This window comes from Gossypium raimondii, chromosome 7, assembly GCF_025698545.1.
Source record: "Gossypium raimondii isolate GPD5lz chromosome 7, ASM2569854v1, whole genome shotgun sequence".
NCBI classification, from domain to species: domain Eukaryota; kingdom Viridiplantae; phylum Streptophyta; class Magnoliopsida; order Malvales; family Malvaceae; genus Gossypium; species Gossypium raimondii.
In genome coordinates this window covers 6,278,425-6,291,342 of record NC_068571.1, presented here as the reverse complement: position 1 = coordinate 6,291,342, position 12,918 = coordinate 6,278,425, and the positions used below count along the sequence as shown (strand labels likewise).

The following is a 12,918-nucleotide window of genomic DNA, read 5'->3' as shown; positions in this document are numbered from 1 at the left end:
GTTAATTTAGATTAAAATTAATTAAAATTTTATTTAATTAATTGAGATTAATTAAAACTTAAATAATTATATAAGCTAAAGTTAAATGAAAACAAAACGTTTTATGTTCATCATCTTCTTCTTCACGAAGCAAAAGAGGAGAATAGGGTTTTAAACTTTCAAAACTTTCGGATTTCAATTTGTAAGTTCAACCGATTCATTTTATTGTAATTTTTATGTTTTTGAGGTTATGAGAGCTTGGTTTAGCTAGCACATGTACCAATTTACAAAATTATTAAAGTTTCTAAAAGTTGTCATTGTTGATTTCTTGAATATTTTAATATTGAATTGATATATTTTATGTAACCTCCCTAACTCGATCCAGTCATTATGTCCAGACTCTGAAGGTCACATGTGCCACCATAATGGCCTAGTAAAACAATCGGTTTCAGAAGTTTACTTTTGAAATCATTTGCTTATTGTACAGAAGATATGTTTGAGTAATTTTCTTAGTTTAATAAAATTATTGGGCTTTAACCCAAATTGGGTTAGGGGTTATATTGTAAAAACTCTAATATCATTTGGAAAACTTAGTTGATTTTAAATTTTACAAAAACAAGATAAAAATGTTGACTATTGAACCATTTTAAAATCTAGAGACTAATTTGTAAAGGTTTTGTATTTTGAAAACTTTGTAAATTTTCTTGATTAAAATATCTTTTCAAAATTCAGTTTCAATTACATAGCGGAAAAAGTGTTTTAACCAATTTTATATTTAAAACTAGGTTTCATGCATATTTAAGCATAATCATAAGTTTGTTCAGTTTCAAACATTTTTGCATGTAATGCAAACTAAAACCAACCAAAAATAACCCACGCCACAATCCAAATAAATTATTACAATCCCCAAATAAAAATTGATAAATTAAATTTTTTTGTATTAAAAACCAGGTTTAATGCATATTTAAGCATAATCATAAATTTGTCCAGTTTCAAACGTTTTTGCATGTAATGCAAACTAAAACCAACCAAAAATAACTCATGCCACAATCCAAATAATTTATTACAGCCCCCAAATAGAAATTGATAAATTAAAGTAAAAAAACTTTTTAAAGTAAAATAAAAAGTTTGAGACGATCATTGTAACACCCCAAACCCGACCTAGATGTTATAGCCGAATCTGGAGAGTTACAGTAATACGTAGAAATCTTTACTTTCCAAAACATTGCTTGATACAAAACCGAAAATCAAAGTTTTATAAAATTTGTCACAAATCTTTGATAGAAAAACTTTCCACTTTTAAATTGCTTATGTGAATCTATCAATTACTAACTTAAAGTCCAAATTTTATTAAATCATTGTGCTTATTTCGCTTGCTTTATAAAACTCGTAATTTTGAATAAAACTTTGCAGCAAAAAATTTACAAAGTTGATAATTTGGAAACCATGATCTTGATAAGTGAAACGTATAGTTTGCCAATTAGGTATATTCCAAAACATTCTTTATAAATTGTCATAAAACTCAATTTAAATTTGCAGTGGAAAGTCCTTAGCTTGTTTTAGTTTTGAAAATCAAATTTTAATTTGTTAGCTTGTATGATTTTTTTTCAGTTTTACGTTAAAACTTCCAAAAACAAACGAACAAATCAAAACCCAAAAACAAAGCCAAATTAAAAGACATAGTCCAAAACCAAATGTCCAGAATTCTTAATTAACATAAATCAAACCATATTATTTGAAAGACCAATCCGAGCTCCCACATGCCGTTCGGTCCTAAGTCAGAAGTTCACCTGAAACATATCAAACAAACAAGTGAGCTAGAAGCCTGGTGTGTGATCCGACCCACAAGCAGAATTTTATTTAACAAGTATATATGTAAATGTCACCACAAAATTTTTATTAATAATATACAACTATCATATCAAAATATTGTATTACCAAAAACATATATCAAATCATTATGTCATATTTTTGAAACATATTTCGGATCAGAATATCAAAATTTCATAAACATATATCAGACCAGAACAAATGCAGCTATAGATCCTACCCCCATCCTCTACACATCAACTCCGACCATCCAATCACACTAAATAGGACTACAAGAGTCCATCTGTCCAATCACACCAATATGTGGCAGTGTGCCACTCACAAATATGCAGTTGAGTTTCCATATAGAAATTTGCGGTCTAGCTGCCATATATTTGCAGTAACAACTGCCATACAACACTTCCTCCATCATATCATAACCCACCCAAATGCATATGCAAAGTCACATTAACATACATACATATCACATAGGTTGTATGGCATACACACATAAACAGATATTATATGGAGCATAACTTACACATAACTTATACAGATCATAACAAATCATATTACATAGTCGAATCAGATAACTTATCAGAACAGAAAACAAAATACATATAACACACATCGTTTACAAAATAGTCATGTTTAACTTACATACCTACTTATGGCAAATCATAATGCATTATTATACTTATTGGAACTTATTAACATACCTCCTACACTTACCCATGTTTGTTTATTGAAACTTATGCTTTTTTGGGCTTACATAATGCCCATGGATCCAATTTACGAGTCCTTTAATCAACCCTTAATTAGGCCTCCAAATTGACCCAAAAGGCCCACACGGCCCAAAAACCTAGCTCGTGTGGTCCACACGATCTACCCATACGATCTGCATGATTTTACACTGCCGTGTGTCCCACACGGCCTACCTACACGACCTGTATAACTTCACACGGCCTACCACACAACTGTGTGGCATTGGGCAGTTTCGAAAAATAGCCCAGTTTCGCGATTTCATTGAGTTTCAATCAAGTTTTTACGTTGATTTCACACACCTGGTGTTATTTACGTTGATAAAAATCTGACAATTAAATTGATAACTTTCCCTTACAAGAAATTAGCCCCCAAAGCCAATATTGGAATACTTAACCCAGAAAGTCGTCGATCCAAGCCGAAAAGAGTTTAAAACAAAAAGAAATTTCTCATTTACACGCACAGGGACTTGAACACAAAACCAAAGGGTAAGTTGACATCTTACCACTAAACTAATAGGCTCATTCTAATATAATTTGCAAAGAAATAAGATTTAAGCCAAAAGGTTAGGGATACGAATTGAGCTAAAAAAAACAAAATTTCAAGGGAAAGGATTCGAGCCCAAAACCTCACACACACCACCCCAACCCTCAACCACTGAACTAAATTCAATTATTTTTCATAATTGTCACAATCAAAACTAAAGAATCTGGATATGACCACTCTTGGTTTCACTAACCCAATTTCTTCTAACTCGATTTTGGGGATGTGACAATCATCCGTATGCCGAGTCCAAATCCTAACCTCATAGATTCTTTGCAAAGACGGTAAGTTAAGGAGTGAGCTATAAAGCTCAGTGCGAGTCTTAACACATAAGTTTTTTAGTTGCAATAGGATAAAATAGCAATCAAGATAATAATAACACAATACAATCGATAACATAAATTATATCATGTACTTACATGCTCATGTTTAACAGTGTATTTTTTTTAAAAGAAAATTCCTACCCATCATCCGCTACACACCACAATAAGAGTTCTCCAAAACTCGTCCATCCCTACACACTGCATTATGGACATGCCACTAGTATTTGCAGATAAAATGTCAGAAACTTCCTCTTTACATATCATCTCAATCCCTATGCAATGCACTATGGCATAACATAACCAGAATTAGTACAGTAGGCATGCTTCAACATGCATTCAGTTTTAACAGAAATAACGGGCATGATTTTCATCAAATATTTCAACAATATTAGGTACTTTTAAAAAAAAATTAATATATTTTTACTTGAGTTAATAAATAATAATTGTACTTTGAACACTCAATGACAGAAAATCTAGTCCGTTTAAGTTCGACTCGTCGGAATTTGAGGCCAAATCTTCCAACCAACAATCAAAGCCCAAGCTAAAACCAAAATCGCTATCAAAATAGTCCCGAATCACCATCAAGATTAGCCCAAACCCGGGCTTAAGTGACCATCAAGATAAGGCTATTATCAAATAAAAAGTGTTTTGAAAAAGTGTTCTCGAAAAGTGTTATAGAAAAATACAATTTGTAATTTAAGTATTCATCATTGCTGTAAAAAAAATATATAGTAAAAAATTAAAATATATATTTTAGACATGATATTAAAAATTAAAAAAATAATTTAGATGATATTTAAATAATTAAATATAATATAGCAAATCTAAATTAATCTAAATTTCTAAGTACCCTTTAAATAGTTAGTGCAGAAAAGGTTTTTTGATAATTTCAATTACAAAACGCAACAAATTAAAAGGTAAAAGCACTTAAATCCAATTTTACGATGCAGTAGAAAACACTTTTGGTTCAAAGTGAATAATTTTCCAATGAATACAAGAAAGACATAATGATTTATTAGACCCTTCAATTTTATAAAAAAAAGAAAGTCATTTTAATTCTCCATTTAATTTTTCGTTTTTTCAGCCTTGAAATTTGTATTTTTGTCAAATCACCAAAAAATAAACGGAAAAGTTAACTTTTTTTTAACTTTGTTGATGTGGCATACATGTGGGTGACGTGTTAGCATTTAATTAATTTTTAAAATTTTTAAAAGTTCAAAAATTATAAAAATTATTTAAAAAAAATAAAAAATCATTAAAAAAGTATAAAAATTATAAAAATATAATTTTTAAAATTAATTAAATGCTGACATGTCATTCACGTGGCAATCCATGCATATGCCATGTCAAAAAGTTAACAAATATTAATTTTTTATCTATTTTAAACTGATTTCACAAAAAATGTAAGTTCAAGGATTAAAAGAGATGAAAAATTAAATGAAAAATTAAAATAACTTTTTGTAAAATTGAAGAACCAAATAAAACATTATGTTTACTTAAAATATCAAAATAAATAATGTATCCTATAAAATGTTATATGAGTAGTAATTAGTAAATACAACATTTAAATTATGGATTTTATGTGAATGTCAATTGTCTTGTCCTTTATTTTCATAATGCTTGTTTTTCTTCTTTTATTAATATATTGTTGATTTTCCTTAAAAAAATTAAACTATAATTATTGTAATGGCCCAATATTGTCCGGCCCGCGCATATAAACCAAAGTCCATTTACAATAACCAATTAGCCCAATAAGGCCCAAATCATTTAACCTAAACTACCCAAACCGTTAGCCTAATATAGCCCAAAACAAAAAAAATTAGAAGCAGGAAACCCTAGAAGATCCAGGCGCCGCAGCCAAGCCCTCCGCGCGTGATGAGCCACCCCTCTGCGCCACACCACCACGCGTTCCCTCCACATCACTGCGCCTCCGTACGCCAGCTAGCCTCCATACCTACAAGAAGACGAAAACAATGCAGCAGAGAGAACACAAAAATTGTATTTTTCATTCGGCTATAAAAATCAGTAGAAAGCCATTGTATTTTTCAGAGGCAGACACAAAATCAATACAAAAATACAAAAAAATTCAAAAACAGAAAAAACAATTCAAAAACAGTAAAGAATATATCGTTTAGGTGATTCTCCGAATTCGTTTTATCTTTTATTTTATTTTTTTTGGTTTTCTTCGATTTGTTTTTACTTTATATGCAAAAAATATAAAGAAAAAGGGGGGATCTTACCTTGTCGCCGGCGCCAATGAAGCCTTCTTCCCCTTCGTGTGAATCGGGGTTGGATGGGGGGAGGCCTGGTTTCTAAAATAGCAGAGGACGGTTTTAGGTCTGCAGCGGCTGAGAGGTAGAAAGACCTAAATCTTTGTCATGCAGTTGAAATGATTTTAGGGTTTTGAAATTAGTTCTTATAGGGCATTTAAACGACGTCGTTTGGGGCCTGAATCAGTGGCCCCGAAACGACGTCGTATCTGTTCAAACCCGATGACCCGATCCAACTGCGGCTAGACCCGCGCGTTTTGGTCTGGGGAGGGATATTTGCGCTTCAATTCCTCCTTGTTTGTGTTTGGTTTCAATCTAGTTTATGTTGCTTCTTTAAATTGGGCTGCATAATTTCTTGCTAACTTCATTTTAGTCCATTTGCAGCGCTGCGTTTTAGTGGGCAAGGAATATTTTCTATTTTAGTCCCTATGTTATTCGCGCTTTGTAATTTGGACTTTTTCTTTTGTTTATTTTAGGTTTCTCCCCTTAATTACTGCTTTAATGCCAATTTATTCCTCTGTTTCGTTATTATTGCTATAAAATTATTTAGTTCATTATTATTACTTTTGTTATTATTGGTATTACTATTACATTAGTTCATATATTTACTTTTTATATACGTAAATTACTTTATTAAATACTAATTTTGATTCTTTTCTTATCTAATATATTAGTATATATTTTATGTTAATCTAATATTATCTATATATTTTAATAATTTTATTTTTATGATACTTTTTTAAATATTTATGTATATATACTTTTGTGCTTTAAAAGTCAATAACATTTTTATATAATACTATTTTATATATAATTTGTATTAAGTTTTTTTATACGTATACACCTAATGTATCATCGATTTCATGTTTACATTTTTTTACTTATTACATATATAACTTGTTTCATTTAAAATTTTATTTCATTATATACTGATTTATATCAACCTTTTATACATACTATTATACATATATTACCATAAGAAATTTTCCAATCCATGTGTAATATTATTTAAATTAATATGTATATATTATTTCATGTATTTTGGTTTTCTTCATATACAATATTCACTTTAAACTTCATTTTGATATTATTTTTTATAGTATTTATTTTTTATCTTCATTTTGACTTATTTTAAACTCACATATGTATATTGTTTACTTTAAAATTTTACACATATAACTCATTTTTTGTATTGATAATTCGTTTATTCTTTGAATGTCGATATTATTAGCATTGACATAATGTATGATTGAGATTATTGTTACTATGCTTGCTTGTATTTACCTATTGATTATTTGTAATTCATTAGTGTATGTTATTTACAAATCATCCTTTATGTTGTACATTATTATTCAATCGTTTTTTATTCATTCAAAAGATTACAAATGTCAAAGTTATTTCATATAAAAGTTTTCAAAAATAACGCAATACTCGAAATTTGGAATCCTCGAGAGAATTGAGCCCTAACGTATTGGGTTCCAATTTTCCTCGTTGAATATAAATAATCAAAAATTTTCTTTAATCAAAACACATAAATAAAAGCTCATTCTCGGGAATTCGATACGTCGTGTCCTAATGTATTGGACATGATATGTTGATTCCTCGAGATGAGAATTTTTAAAATAATAATAAGGGCTATATTCAATGCTAGGAATTTTGAGAAATTGTGCCCTAATGTATTGGGTTTCGATTTCTCATCTGACTTAAAGCAATTGACTATCCTTTTTAAACTTCACCGCACAAGTTTTGGAAATCAAAAGACAAGCTTATTCTCGAGGACTAAAAATGTCGTGCCCTAATGTATTGGGTGTGACATTTTATTACTCTGAGACAAGGAGGTCTTTAGCATCCGCATCGATTTATCCAATCATCTTTTATAAAATTAACATTAATAAAAGGGAGGATCATATTTTTTTAAAATTCTTCACGAATTTTCGATATTCGAAATTAAGACCTTAATTAATCAATTCGGTACCAATTTTGGGCGTTATGAGGGTGCTAACCCTTCCTCGTGCGTAACCGATTCCCGAACCTGTTTTCTCAAATTTCGCAGATCAAAATCATTTTCAAGGTGAGCCGACCACATCTTAATAAAGGGTCGGTGGCGACTCCAATTTTTGTTTCATTTTTTAAATCGACAAAAAATTTTTGTTTTTTCAAAAAAATGGTTTCGACAATTATTAAATCAATTTATTAAATTTAATTAATAATTTTAAAACTTATATTTGTATGTAGACTTAAATCATAAAAATGGTGTCTAAATTATATCTTGTCTTTAAATTGATGTCTAACTTTTTTTGTCACTACTGATACTTAAATTACTTGAATATTAAACTATAATTATTTAAGTATTTATTATGCATATATTATATTTGTATATGTACTTTATTTGTAACAATAATTTTAAAAAATTAAAGAGAACATTATAATAATTTCTCCAATTATTAGAATTGAAAAAAATTAAAGTTTGATTATACCAACTCCAAATATGTTTTTTTTAAATTTCTTTTTCTTTTTCTATAGAAAAGCACCTAAAAGTACGATGAAAACAGAATACTAGTGATTGTTTTCAGACCACATATTCTATAGAATTAAAATGACAAATTTTTAATTATTAATGGTTAAATTTATTAATTTTTTAATTTTAAGATCAAGTAGAATATATAAACATTGGAGGACTAAATTTATTATTAAATCCATAAAACAAAACTGACAAACTTTCGCTACTATTAAATTAAATTAAAAAAAAAACTGTTATGAAATTTATTGTGCCCCATAATAATGCCCCATCAAGGTATTCTCATTGGATATCCTCTCATCATTATCATCATAATATCACCACTTTTAGAACATTAAAATTTAAAATGGTAAAGCCATATATTTTGGTTGCCGGAGTCGGATCTCATTCTCATTTGTATCCGGCTGGGGGAGTCCCACCACCTGGAGGCAATGGCTTCAGATTCCGACGCTGTATGCCACGCTTCAAGCTTTCTGTTTTACACAAACACCCGAAATATTTGATGTGAATTGTTAGGTATAATATTATTAAAAACTGAAAATGTCTTAATTCAAACCATACACGTCAAAGGATAATTTTATTTTAAACACCACCCTTAATTGATGATAAAATTTTTCGGTTTCTATGAAATTTATATCTAAAGCAATCTAATCCTTTTAGGTAGTTTAGTATATTATAATCTAAGTAGATTATCTGGGAAATTTTATTTACGATCCCGTTTGAAATTTAAATACCTTTTGATCATAACGAGTCGAGTTTGAGCAATTAAATTTATCGAATCTTAAATTTAAATATCTTAACATTTGATTCGAATAATGTATCAACTTATTTCAGCTCTCTTTTAATGATTTAGCATTTTTGTTTTGTATTTCAACCAATTTGAGCTATTTTTTACTAATAAATCAGCTTAATTCGGTGAGTTTAAGAAATTTAATCTTATTTGAGTTGAGTTTGAGCTAAGGTAGTTGGCATCGTAACATCACCGATTATATCAATAGATACAGACCGTTTTGATCCTCAAGTGGTATCGAGTAATTTAAGTTTTGTTTCAATCAACATTTCAGTGTTTTCTGACCGTTTCTATGTGTAGCATTTGTAGTAGTGCTCATTACTTACCTTAATTTGAACATGGAGTTCCAAGTCAAATTTAAAACTCCAACTGATTTTATATTCCCCTCGACCATACAATTAAAAATAAGGGTGATGAAAATAATATGAAGAACAAAGAAAACAAACCTTGGATAGCTAAGAAGTTGGGAATTTTTGCTTCAGCTAAGAGAGAGCCAGAAGTCGCCATTGATAAAAGTATAGTCACCAGAAGCAGCGAAAACACTACTTTATGATTCTTCCAAACCCTCTTCATTGCTTATGTCCACTTCCACCTTCATGGTTTCATCAAAGCCAGGCTGAGTTTATATATACACAAAGAGATAGAGATAGAGAGAGACGAAGGTATAATTTTTCAATGGCAACAAAATTTAAAATCAATGGAATTTTGAATTTAGTGTTCAGCGCTGATTAGCGCGTGTTGACTGATTGTATACTTGAATAAAAGAAAATGATAAAGCGAAAGGTACTTTATGTTACTCTAATTTTCAGCATTAATCTCTTTGAATTTAGAGGCAGGAAAGGCTACCATATCTTTATTAAACTATAACTTTGTTTTCTTCTTCTTCTCTGCTGGTTGTTGGATTTGGTTATTTCCTTTTGGCCTTTTTTGATTTTTGCGTAGTGTGCAAGTAATCTTTCTGGTATTAAATTTTTGGGGTGAAGTCGTTCACAAGTGGATAAAAGAATATTAGACCTAAGTTTCACATTTAATAATTAGTTTATTTTGAAAGAAATGTTGTACGAATCAAACTACTCGTACTTTGTTCAAATTATTGTTTAAACATATCATTTGGTTGGTTGTAAAACAATTTAGTTCTACTAGAAATTGAAAAAAAATTGAACAAAATAGATTAAATGCAAAGTAAGGAGAGAAAACACATGATATTTGTTAACACAGTTCAGATTTACAATTAGACATTAGACCACAGACATTAAGGGTTAGGTTGAAATATTTTGGTGGTTTTAAAAATGAATCTGAGTGAATAATGAAGAGATGGTTCGATATAGTGTGTGTAGACTCCCGCTAAAATGTGCTTAAAATCAAAAATATTAAGTGAACAAAAATAATGTGAGGGTTAAAAGCAAAGCGAATGAATAAAATCATGAATAAAGTTAAAAGCATTGTGAGTGAAAAAAGTGAAGTTTTATAATGCGCTCAAATTAAAAATCATTTCATGAGCTTAAAATAAATCTTTCACTTACTAATATCAAACCATATCTTATGCATATTTGGAGAGAATGAGAAATAAGGTGATGAGCTTAACCATTAAAATTGGAGGAAACATGGGACAATGCTGTAATAGTCCGTTTTTTAATGGTTTCAAAAATGACAATTTCGAAATCTCATTTTCGATGTTCGAGTCCGTAAATATTAAATATTAATATTTAATAGATTAATATAAAAATATATTAAAGTTTTCTCCTTTAATTTTGTCAAATGGATAGTTAATTATAGTCAATGTACTAAATTGTAAAAATTTATCGCTATAAAATTTTAATTAACCAAATAACCAAATGAGCAATTAGACCCTTTTAATAATGACCGGTGGTGGATGTTAATTGTAATCCACTGATATTGTTAATTTAGATTAAAAATTAATTAATTAAACTTTAGTTAATTAATTGAGATTAATTAAAACAAAAATAAGTATATAAGCTAAAGTTAAATGAAAACAAAACATTTTATTCATCATCTTCTTCTTCTTCACGAAGCAAAAGAGGAGAATAGGGTTTTAAACTTTCAAGACTTTCGTACTTCTATTTGTAAGTTCAATTAAGTCATTCTCTTGTAATTTTTATGTTTTTGAGGTTATGAGAGTTTGATTTAGCTAGCCCATGTACCAATTTGGTAAATTATTGAAGTTTCTAAAAGTTATCATTATTGATTTCATGAATTTAGTGTTGAATTGATATATTTATGTAACTCCCTAACCCGACCCAGTCTTTATGTCCGAATTCTGAAGGTCACATGGGCCATTGTAATGGCCGAGTAAAACAATTGGATTCATAAGTTTACTTTTGAAATCATTTGCTTATTCTACGGAAGATACGTTTGAGTAATTTTCTTAGTTTAATAAAAATTATTGGGTTTTAAGCCAAATTGGGTTAGGGGTTATCTTGTAAAAACTCTTATGTCATTTGGAAAACTTAGTTGATATCTAATTTTACAAAAACAAGATAAAAACGTTTGCTATTAAACCAGTTTAAAATCTAGAGACTAATTTGTAAAGGTTTTGTATTTTGAAAACTTTATAAATTTTATTGGTTAAAATATCTTTTCAGAAATCCAGTTTCAATTACACAACAGAAAAAGTGTTTTAACCAATTTTATATTTAAAACCATGTTTCATGCATATTTAAGCATAATCATAAGTTTGTTCAGTTTCAAATGTTTTGCTTATAAGCAAACTAAAACCAACCAAAAACAACCCATTCCACAGTCCAAATAAATTATTATAGTCCCCAAATAGAAATTGATAATTTAAAGTGAAAATACTTTTTAAAGTAAAATAAAAAGTCTGAGATGATTCTCCGTATGTCGAGTCCAGATCCTAACCTAGTGAATTCCCTATAAAAATAGTAAATTAAGGAGTGAGCTATAGAGCTCAATGTGAGCCTTAACACATAACTTTTTCAATTACAATAGGATAAAATAGAAATCAAGCTAACAGTAACACAGTGTAACAGATAACATAAATTATATCATGTATGTACATGCTCATGTTTAACAGTGTAACCTTTTTTTTTTCAAAGAAAATTCCTACCCATCATCCGCTACACACCACAATAAAAGTTCCCCAAAACTCGTCTATTCCTACACACCGCATTGTAGACATGCCACCAGTATTTGCAAATAAACTACTAGAAATATGTGGATAAATCACCAAAATTGTAGATAAATTACCAGAAATATGTGGATAAATCACCAAAAATGCAAATAAACTACCAGAAATTTTCTCCTTACATATCATCCCGATCCCCATGCAATGCAATATAGCATAACAGAATCAGAATCAGTACAGTAGGCGTGCTTCAACATGCAATCAGTTTTATCGAAAATAGCGGGCATGATTTTCATTATACGTTCAATAAAATAATGATAGTAAATATGTTTTAACATGTAATCAGAATATCAGTAACAATATTTTTCCATAATATTACAGAACATATGAATCAGAACAAAACATACAATAACAATATACACAATTTTGGTAATCTCAAAAGCCATAGTCAGAGGCAGTTACATTTGGCCAACCTTAGTAAAGGGCTCAAATCTCATTCGACTAACACCAAAGGCACTTATGCTTTCAGTAAATCACAATTAAGGCATAGATTCATATAGATGCTACCAAACACACACATAAAACACTTATGGACAAGTCATACGCATATTACATTTGGTTAGAACCCTCACATTAATCCATACGTCTAAATAACACTAGATCTAATCTGCTACACTCCTTCACTACAGATTTGATCAGATCTCATCTAGATTTGAACTTTGAATGAGCAAAACACACCATATTAGATTTGGTTATGCTAGATCTAAGAAAAGATCTATAGATCCAATTACTAAATACAAGAAGAACACTTACTCTTTCTC

The 12,918-nt window shown here is 29.5% G+C and overlaps 1 long non-coding RNA gene across 1 annotated transcript; it reads right to left on the bottom strand.

Annotated features, from left to right (window-relative positions):
- Positions 1 to 8,343: 8,343 nt before the first annotated feature.
- On the bottom strand, positions 8,344 to 9,740 carry LOC128042609 (uncharacterized). Its single transcript, XR_008198111.1, has 2 exons — positions 9,441 to 9,740; positions 8,344 to 8,677 (listed from the first exon to the last, which is right to left on the bottom strand). It is a non-coding gene; the product is annotated as an uncharacterized LOC128042609 (long non-coding RNA).
- Positions 9,741 to 12,918: the final 3,178 nt, after the last annotated feature.